Raw genomic sequence first — 11776 nt, 5'->3', positions numbered from 1 at the left:
TAGTAAGACTACTATTACATAGTTATCGCCGATGGCCCTTACTGAATGAACAGTGCAATGGTAGTAAGGGATTTTATACCAAAATATCTCTTGTAATTGATATTTATCTTGAAGTATGTAAATGCACAATGGCATTTTTTTTATATATATATATGATAATTGTATTCATTTTATATTGATTCCAATTGTTCATGTTTTTGTTATTGTTTATATTCATGATGTAATAAAGCACTACAGAATTGTACAATCATATGTAACATAGTGTAGTTTTCCAGTGATATTTGATGGTGCTGAGCTTCTCTCTGGATGGTGAATTTGGTGTTTCTCTCCCAAATGGTGAGGCGGGACTCTGACCTACTGCTCCTACATGGTCATTGCTAGAACCATGATTCGTTGGATCACAGGATAAAACTTTAAACCCTTGATGGGTCAGAGCACATTGTGAAACGAGAACTTCACACACACTCAGTATTAGTTAAGCTGTCAGTTTATTGGAGCCAAATGTTGAGTTTAACCACCTCTGACAGACACACACACACAGACAGCATTAAGAAAGTTTAGTGGAACAGAGAGAGGTATTTCCTCCTGAGTTCAGCAGCAGGACAAGCCTTAGTCTTTGGCACAGCCGAGGGTACAGAGTGCTACTCCAGTTCTCAGTGGTTATTTTCCTCTGAGGTCAGCGCTGGCACGCCGGACTGAACCCACATCTGTCTGTGGGGAGGGAAGAGGAGGTTTCCCTTTTGCCCAGCAGAGGGCACTACTGACAGCAGGTTTTAGATCACTATGGCACACACTAGGAAGAAGAGAGAGTTCTCTTCTCAGATGTGAGTGTAACCGCTAACCCTTCCTCTAACCTTAATCCTGAACCTATGGTAAGCACTACTAGATACTTGCTCAGTTTTGTCCCTCCTATTATGGCCATCAAGGGGCTTTGAACACTACAGGGCCGACCCCAACCATACCGCGCTGGCTCAGATTATTTTCCTTTCACATTGTCCTTTCCAGCTCTGTTTCATCATGGACGCTCATGGGCTCATCCTGGTCCTGGACAGTTTCTCTACTGTAAATAAATTCCTTCCTCCTGGTCCTACCATAAATGTATTTTTCTTATGATGACCGATGGATAGATGAGTCACTTCCAAATGTATTTGTTGTAAGACAAAAGTAGTGGTAAGTAGTGTTAGGTTTGTCTGCCAGGTTGTCGGGGAGATGTCCTTGCTGGAGAGAATGACTCATAATAGTTTAAATATCACAATTTTCGTCTGCATTTTATGCTTGTGCTATTAATGCTTATATATGCACCAACTGTTTCAGAGTAACCTCAATGAACTGAAGGCCTGGTGGTGATTACTACCATGATTGCATCAACAGCAACCTCTACAGAGGTTCTAACAATATCACTATGTGTAGTTTGACTCGGTCTAGTTCTTTATCACTCAGATGTCCTGACCCAAAACTCCCGGCCGACATAAGATGGTGCATGGTCTAGTTAGAACTTTGAAAATGCTTACATCCTTCCTTCCTTGCCTCAGTGGAGTTATCACTAGCCTGACTTGCTTGGAGAGGTGAAAGCAATACTGTGGAATCTGCGTTTTGACCTATCCAACCCTGTCAGATCTGTGATTACTAGAACTAGAGAAGGTGGCAGGCCATTTAGTCACATGTGTTATTCATGTACAATGTGAAAATGAGCAGGTGATTCTTCTTCTATTCTATTTTTTGTCGCTTTACACCTGATAACTCCAAAACGATAATGACAAGTCAATGTGACGTGATGTGCTTTTTATGTCCAGCCTTTTGTTCTAATCCCCTAGGCAACAACATGGTGAATCGTCTCCCTAACCATCTTTTTTTCTGCAACCTTTACCTCAAAAGGTCTCTGAATGGTTATAATCATCTTCACAGAAATACATGAATGCAGTCAAAAGTGGTGCAATTTGGGTGCATTAAGACTAGTATGAATTGCGGAGATGGAAGCCAGGGTTTTCATGGTGGTAAAATGTGGTGTGTGTGTGTGTGTGTGTGTGTGTGTGTCTTTTAAGGGATAGAACTGTCCCTTTCATCTTTTCCTTTTGTAAACAGGATGTTTATCTTTCAGCTCCCTTTACTCAACCAATTACGGCGCACACACACAGTTTTAGGGAAGGTGTGTGTGTGCAGAAAACGTTCCCTCTGCTTTACAAGACCACACGTGCCAACATGCAGAAAGCTTTCCTAAGACAGGTATGCATGTCAGGACTGTAGTGAGTGAAATTGCTGAAGTGAAACGTACCCATTTCCCAAATGTGCGCCGTGGCCACACCTCCTTTATTTTTAATCTAAATTGTTAATTCCAATTCTGTGTGTTTGTGTGTGTGTGTGTGTGTGTGTGTGTTTGTGTGTGTGTGTGTGTGTATGTATGTATGTGTATCTGCATACCCTCTGGGTATTTGTGTTCGTCCTAGCGTGGGAACTCCACTTAAACGCAGGTGTGCAGGGAATAACAATGACAAATCCTTTGTTATCACCCTCTAGCTCTGCTGGGGGTAGGGACGGAAGCTCTGTCACTACCCACACAGAGAGCAGTGGAGAGGGACTGAGGCTGGTGCTGTGGGTGCTGGGGCTGGTACTGCTATAGTAAGACCTAGGGCTTGGGGCTAGTGTGAGGACTAGGGTTGGGGCTGGTGCTGTGGGTTCAATCCTGTACACTGGGGTTAGGGTCGTGTTTTGAAGGGGGATGGGTTCCAGATCTGCCTGGCCTCTTTTTTTCTTTCCATGAGTGGAAATGGAACTCCAGGATATGATGCTATAGGGAAGAAGCCTGCACTAACCCCTGCATAAGGAGAAAACATACTGTATATATTTTGTATTTCCCTCTCACAATTAGGGATGGGACAGAATCATTGATTCATCGTTCCTGAAGGTCAAAATCCATTTTTAACATTTGGACCATTTTTTCCCCATTCGAATAAACACAAATTAACATCCGTTCGCAATGCTTTAGCCAAAACTGACCCGAGTAGCTATTACCACAGACAAATTAAATTCCATTTAATCTTTATCTTTAAAACTATAATTAGTTTTGGGTATAGCTAGACTATTGGCAAACATTGTAGTTGGAAATGGCATGCCTTTTTCCTGTTCTGCATTATTGTTATATTAGCCTAATTTAAGTATTCAGAAGAAGAAATTCATGAGGATTAATACTAAAATAAATAAGTTTTACACACAAAGTTTATTGCCGATGATCCATGGTTGTCTTGTCAGCATACATCGAAAAACCGATTAATCAAGGAATAACAAGGAGTTAAGGTTGTGGAACAAGAAACAAACATGCATGGTCCCTATACAAGGGGCTATCTCTCCCTTTTCTCTATATCTCTCTCTGCTTTCTATCTTTTTCTCTCAATTAAATTAAATTAAAATACTTTATTGGCATGTTGAGCCAAAAACAATCTTACCAAAACGATATACAGCAAAAAAGAACTGTCTCTCTCTCTTGTGCTCTTTCATTTTGTTTATCTCTGGCCACTCCTCAGTTAGCATTATTGATCTTAACCTTTAATTATGTCACGTTTTAATTGTGTCTTGTGTGTTTAATCACATGCTCCTCAGGTTAGAGTGTCTGTCCTTGCACACCAATAAGCGCTAATGTGTTGTGAGGACGAAGCTCCCTAGACACTGATCTAAGGTCAGTTTTGTCTCCTTTATTTAAATGTCTTTAAAAACATTTAAATTGGTAACACTTCATGAGGATAGTGTTATCAACATGAATAAATCCACTTATTAATGTGAAATTCAATACCACCACATAGTGGAGCAACATCGTTGCTATCGTTGCTAAGTGCTATGAAAATATACTATAGAGTGCTGATGCCTTAGCTGTGGTTGGCCCAGTTCCCTGGGAGGGATACACTATATAGACAAAAGTATGTGGACACAATTATGGTCTGGGGCTGTTTTTCTTTTGGTTTGGGCTAGGCCCCTTAGTTCCAGTGAAGGGAAATCTTAATGCTACAGCATACAATGACATTCTAGAGAATTGTATGCTTCCAAATGTTGTGGCAACAGTTTGGGGAAGGCCCTTTCTTGTTTCAGCATGACAATGCCCCCATGCACAAAGCGAGGTCCATAATGACATGGTTTGCAGAGTTTGGTGTAGAAGGAATTGACCGGCCTTCACAGAGACGACCTGACCTGACGTCAACCCCATAGAACACCTTTGGGATGAATTGGAACACTGACTGCGAGCCAGTCCATCTCACCCAACATCAGTGCCTGACTTCAGTAATACTCTTGTGGCCGAATGGGACCAAATCCCCGCTACCATGTTCCAAAATCTAGTGGAAAGCCTTCCCAGAAGAGTGGAGGCTGTTATAGCAGCAAAGAGGGGACCGACTCCATATTAATGCCCATGGTTTTGGAATGAGATGTTCAACAAGCACATATGGGTGTGATGTTGGGGTGTCCACATACTTTTGGCCATGTAGTGTGTCTTAGCCTGCATTAGAAGGTGAGATGAGATGATGCAATCTGAGCATTGCTGCACAGTTAAATCAGACCAAGAAAATTCCTATCGCCAACCAGAGCAGGTGAGGAGAAAATACACTGAGAGAGAGTTGAATCTTCCCTAACAAGCAGAAACAGAGAGTAGGCACTTATAATGTGTGTGTGTGAGAGAGAGAGAGTTGATTGCAACATACAGTTCAGAATTTTCAGTAACAACCGTCTCTGACACTCCTCTATGAATCAATATAGAAACACCAGATCACCAGTTTTTCTCTTTTGCCTATTATCATATAATAAAGTATACATAGTATACATATTTCCTGCATATTCTCAGAAGTCTTATTTGACCCCTTGCCAAGTTCAGATGACCCAGGGATTGATGCCAGGGATTTTGGGCAGTTCCTTTTGTTCTCCACACTTGCCATCACTCTGGTACATGTTAATCTTTGTCTTATCTATCCACAAAGACCATTCCAGAACACCGTAGGCTCTTTTAGGTACTTTCTTAGCAAACTGTAGTCTGGCCATCCGGTTTCTGCAGATGGTAGTTGCTGAAACATTCACACCACACACACCAACATTTGAGCTGCTTTTTAAATACCAAGTGTTACGACCCTTTGGTCTAGGGAACCAGGGCCTAACATACTGCAGCGATGCTGTGGGGTGTGGGTGCGCCTTTGCAGAAAACTCTGCAAAGACGGAACTAAAATAAAATAATGTATTAAGTAACAAAAAAATAGCACATGGAAACCAAGGGGACGCTGAACGGTGCCAAAATAATAAACGACAGAAAGCCCTGGCTACCTAACCACCCCAGCTAGGATACATAGGAAAAAGTTGCCATCCGTTCCTAACCTGATGTATATAATAGTAAAGTTCCTACGTATTGATATGTAGACCCATGGGCATCTGACCTATCCCCTCTGGGCCTGCACGTAGAAAAATACAACCGGAACAGGTGCGTAAATCGTGAGCTTAGAATGATAAGGTTCTATCTCCGTTTAGGGTGGTTCAGAGATATTGAGCGTCAAAGTTTTTACATTCCATTATGTTCTGTGAGATGGAACCTTTGTATTTTATGAATTACTAACTCAAAAATGTCAACATTTTAAAAACAACACCACACAGACATTAATAAACACCTAATGGATCAGATTATGTAAAAAACTCAATTCTGACAAAAATGGAGATCCTTATAATTCTAACGTCACGAAATGACGAAGCACATGATGACAGGCCAATGGTTGGACGGACACCTGCATCGAACGAGTGAGAGGAGGAGACAGTGAGGGAAACACAAAAGAAACACAACGCAACAGGACGTGGCACGTAACACCCCCACCCATAAGAGCAAGCCTGGGCTGGCGATATTAATAGGTTCTCCCCCCCTATTAGATATCAACATAGCATAAGCATACCCACATCGACAACGAGATAAGTGCCTTGCACTTTTGCTACCACTTAGCCACCAGGGGAGTATTCCATCAACGTCACTAAAGGAAAATCCAGGCTTATCTTTGATAACTCTCGCGAGACCTATCAGAATAAGCCTGGATTTTTCTTTCGCAATTTTGATAGAATACCCCTCAGTCAGACACACACACACACACACACACACACGCACGCACACACACACACACACACACACACACACACACACACACACACACACACACACACACACACACACACACACACACACACACACACACACACACACACACACACACACACACTCATGGTAATGATGGTATTGGTCTTTCCTTTACATCTTGAAGGGATCAGGGTTTGGGTCAATTACATTTGAATTCAGTTATTTGAGGAAGTGATATGAATTTAGAATAAAATAAACGGGAAAAACGTTACTCATGTAAAAGCTTATCTTCCAGTTTATTGAGAGTCACTGAAAATATATTTGCTATAATTTATTTGGAGATTAATCAACTTCCTGAATTGTCTGAATGGAGATTCAATTGAAGGGATGTAGTTATGTCTGAACAATGTTACAGAGTTTGATTCAAAATGACTCATCCATCCTTCAGATCTTGTCCTCTCTTGATATCCTCCTCCGTCTCTTTCTCTCCTCTCACAACCCCCTCCCCTCTCCCTTAAGTCCCTGATTTGTATTCTGTGATAACTGCCAACATTAAAACACAAGCAGTCTTAAAAAAAACATAATTTGCATGATGCATTCAGTGATTAGGGCTAGAGTCTCTTTTAATTGGCTTGTTTTGCCCATGACTGGGGTTCTCATGCTGATACTCTGTGGAGCCTCAACATCCCACACAATTTCACCAATTTCCTTTCTCCATCCTACCTTCCATCCCACCTACCACGTGCATTTATGCCTCTGACGTGGTAAAGGGTCTGAATACTGTGAACATCACCTGGTGTGAGCCTATTATTTTCCTGTAGGTGTGCGTTTGTGTGCGTGTGTGTGTGTGTGTGTGTGTGTGTGTGTGTGTGTGTGTGTGCGTGCGTGCGTGTGTATGTGTGTGTGTGTGTGTGTGTACTATGTAAACCCTGCGGCTCCCACCATCCTAATGCAATAGCGAGGAAGCTGCTGACAGCTCGGTGAATGGCCACACACTCGGTGTGAACCCACAATAAGTGCTTTATGGGTGACAAGGTGGGCAACATCACAAGGCCAGTCTTAAGTGAAGTATTGAATGAACAACAGGATTTGAACAAAAGTATACATGGTCTAAGAGACAGCAGAATTACAGTGGAGGGAATTGTGTGTAGCCTACAAGGATCACATTTAGCTTGGGAATTCACTGCTTTTAGATGCTCAAATGATGAACATATCCTATTCTTACATTTTCATAGGGATTGTATCCTATTCTGAGTCATCAAACCATAAAAACCTTCAAACAAATCAATCAACGCTACCAGACAGGCAACTGAGAAACGGGTTTGACACCATCGAAGAAAAGCCATACAAATATCACCTGTGTTTGATCATGTCACTTTGACGATAAAGACTAAAGATAAAGAGAGTTCAAACTCAGCAGGTGCTTTCATCTGAAGGTGATGGGTAAACGTTCTTGTGAGCCTCCTGTGTCAGAGCCACTATTTTGGTATTTACACCCAGAGAAACACACTGGCTCACAATCAATAGTTCCCAGGTCTGAACGGGAAGGAACACTGCTTTCTTTACACAGTCCACACACTCACACACACACACACACACACACACACACACACACACGCACACGCACACGCACACGCACACACACACACACACACACACATACACACTCACACACACACACACACACACACACACACATACACATGTGCAAACACACGCACGCACCTATGGTAGGCTATAACTGACTACACGCAGGTCAAGGCAACTGTAAAGTGTTAGGCCTACAGAAACATTTTTTTCCAGGCATAATCATCAAACCTGTTGCTTTTATAGTGCTAACGTGTATCGTGAGCAATAACAGCAGCACCAGGCCCCATCTATGATCTATATAAGATGCTCACTAAGGCTAAACAACTCTGTCTGCCAGATCAGTCAAAGTTATGAAACATCATGAAAGAGTCTTTGAAGATCATACTAATTAACAACAAAAATGTGGGCTAAACACCACATTGAAGATTGTTGTGGGGGACAATACAGACGGAGAAACAGATTTGTTCCTCTCCGAACCCATCCGCCTGAGAGCGGTGAGCCTCTCTACATTACGTAGGCTCAGCACATTGTTCTCATGCCAGAGCCAATTCATGTCAGATCAGACCCCCCCCCCCACCCCCTGTCTAGGTGAACGAGAAAAACACGGAGAATGTGCTCTTTCTTTCTGATATTCTTCCATGATACAAGGACTCATTCAAAGGCCGACCCGCCATCGTCCAATCAGAACTGTGGTATTGTCCAATGAATGGACTAGCTCAGGGGTTGTTTGGGGGTAGTTATGGATTTTCTGGTCCAATGCTGCACTGTTTTCCTGGGTTAGGCTATGTGTATCCAAACATATATTTTGCAGTGAAAGAAAACATTTTTTTTTCACTTATCCTATAGGAACTCAGGTTACTGGGTTTAGCTGGATGGAGCCCTGTAAATGCCTGGGAGGTTAAATAATGTATTAACATTGTACAAGAGTAACACACTTTCATTGATTACATATTGGCCTCATGTAAAACCACATCTTGTTTTTGTTGGTGATAAACTTCTGCAAAACACATCCAGATTGTTGCCGGGGGAGTCCTTCCCCTTTAAGTCGTATCCTTCCAGATCTGAGTTATAGTTTGTTTACGTCGGATCCATCCTGCTCTCCTCTGCACAGCGTTTTATGCACATTGCCAGTCTGAGGAGCAGGGGAAGCCGTAACTTCTGAGCCCTATAAATGAGGAGGGGAAGGGGGAATAAATATACGTACGGTGCTCACTAGACAGGCCAATTCCATCTATCCTTCTGGAGGAGGATTTATACCAGCCGAGCATTCTGGAGGAGAGAGTACAAATGGCAAGGGGCCTCTGCTGCCGAGCACTTTGGTTATTGAAGGCACATGTTACCAGCCCAGTTATACAGACTGGTGCATGCATGCAAAATGCAGTAAGGCAGATTCCCACCCACAGTACCAAGTGGCTAGATTGTTAAATTAATGGAAAGGAAAATCCATTTGAGCATTATGGGAGATCTCTATATCATGTGGGTATTGTGGGTATACATGTGAGAGAGGAGTGGTAGAGTTAGTCAGGATTCGTTCAATCGAAGTTTAACGCCTCTCCCCTCTTATCTGTCTTGCTAAATTAATTAGATCAAAAGCTGTTGTATAAGAGAGCTATCTGGCATATTGCAAATATTTCCTTTTGTTTTGTATTCATCAAAACACATTTGATATCATACATCATATTGTATTATATGCCATTTCTACATCAGTTTTAATTAAATTATAATAATGCATCACTTGTCTCAAGAGGAACTATGTAGAATGTATACTAGAATTAAGTAATATCAGCTCACATTAGGGTATGCGCATGCAGTGTGCGAATTAAATCACGGTGTGCGGGGGAGCCCAGGGATTAAAGCAACAAACAAAAAATCTCCTGACGAAAAAAAAAAATCGGGCCAAATCGGGGCCGGTGGCTTTCCGTGCGCAAAGCGCGCGTGCGATATTCCGTTCTACGTTCTAATGCTTTGACTTTTCTTTCGAAAAATGTGAACACATTTCCGCGTTGTCGAAAATCAATGACACATCGCTAGTCAACTAACACGGCTTGTTTTGTGAGCCTGCTAACAATGTAAAGTAGTGTTCTAGTTAACTAGGTAACAATGTAAAGTAGTGTTATAGTTAACTAGGTAGCAGTCCAATCCATTTCGCTGCTGTATTTTGGCTTGACTAGCGAGTTTGTGTTGTGATTCTCAACAACGTTGAAACGTAGTTTCACCCTTTTCCATAGTTTTGAATAATAAATGTGTGGACTGACGATGTAGCGCAGCCTAACTTATTCTAATAATTATTTAACATAGTTTCATTCTGATAATTATTCCCCCTCCTCCCAGACTTACATGGTCACATTATTATTGGATTGGTTGTTTGCGTGCCGGGTGAAGTTAGCTAAACATTTAACCTGCTAGCTAGCAAGAGAAACATAATGTCACTCTCCAAAGGTCTAAAGAGGAAAGTTGACGGTGAAAACAGGGCATTTAAAGAGGAATGGACAGCGAACTATGCGTTCATCCTACCTGGTTTCATCAATGCAAAGCCGTTGTGAGACTCACATTTTCCGTGCTCACAATGAATGTTCCCTTCCACCATGCGAGTCGTCCTTTTCGTCAATGAATGTGATAAAGACGCACGAGAGGAATTGATTGGTGCATAAAAACCTTGAGAACTGCCGGACGTCCATAATAACTGCCGGACGTTAAAGTGACGTCCATAATAATAATAAATAATAATAATACATTAGACTTATAGCGCTTTTCTAGACACTCAAAGACGTCCATATCACCAGATAGCCAACAAATAGTGACCGATGGGAGATGCCAGTTTTCTCATTAAGTGAGATTTAATAGCCTAATATTATTTTTTCTATTTTTAATGAATGGCTCATTGTAATTATTATCCCTAGTAATGTAGCGTGTTTGCTCTGTCATTTCAAGAGCATATAGGCTAAGCGGATTCAGCTTCTTTTTTTTTTTGCGCCGATTTAGTTGTCAATGTTTTTCATAAAATTAAACTGCATTTGCTTTGTTACTGTTCACATGTGTGGTGCAGTCACATAGCCTATAAGTAAACATTAAGTTTGAATTATTTACTGAGCTGGCGTTACTTTTTTCAAACCACACACCGCATGTCGGCTATTTCAGCACCACGCGTTGTCCACCTACTTATCACTATGAGGGGTTCAGCGTCAGTGCACCCCGCTCTGTTACTGTCAGGCATAGTTGTAGCCAATAAAGGCCTATATGTAGGCTATAATATATCATATACCTAATACCAACATCAAAATAGATTGTATGCCTCTACAAATCATATTACACCAGGTAAAATCCGTCACAACTTGGAATAAATCCATCGCAATTTGGAATATTTTAGAGCTCCCCCAAAATTTCTCAAACCATGTTTCCAGGGGAGCTCATGTCACCACTAAGGGAGCTATAGCTCCCCGAGCTCCCCCTTATTTCGCACCCTGTGCGCATGCAACAGTGAAGTTTTCCCTCTCACGTGGCCTCACTTGGGACCGCTGAGGCCCCCTAATAGATGGGAGTTTGGGTCAGAGGTCATTTTCATTGACAGCTGAAATTCAGGGCCACAAACAGCCGCCGCTCAGTGACGTAATCTGTATAGTGGGTTCTCATACCAATGGTTTCTCCACGTGAGCCCGCCAAAAACGACAGCAATTGGTGCAGTCTACTATTCAGTTTCACCATTGAGTTGTGTATGGCTCCATATGATTTCGTTTTCTTATTCTATTTGCTGAAGCCCGCCCTAGAAGAGTAGCTACGCATACAGCCGAAGATTAAATATCGATCTTATTTGTGTCGTCGGTAATAATATTGATCCATGTTTTCTTAAGGCCACTAAACTAACAGCTTCAACAGTTCAGCCGACAACTCAGGCACTGTCATCAATATAAATACAATCATTTGTATTTCTGTAGCCTACTGTTATCCTCCCCCGCCCCACTAAATGACAGTTTTGCCCTGATAAATTATTCGGTCCTATAATGCATGCCTCATCTCTTTATGCACCTGGAATTTGAAATTAATTTAGATCATAAATAGAAATGATGATATTAAATGTAACGAAGTGTCCTTGTTGTTTTGCAAAAG

The sequence above is a fragment of the Nansenia antarctica genome (genome assembly GCF_963989245.1).
Source record: "Nansenia antarctica genome assembly, chromosome: 5".
NCBI lineage: Eukaryota > Metazoa > Chordata > Actinopteri > Argentiniformes > Microstomatidae > Nansenia > Nansenia antarctica.
The sequence above is the reverse complement of the archived record's forward strand: the minus strand, read 5'-3'. Positions refer to the sequence as shown.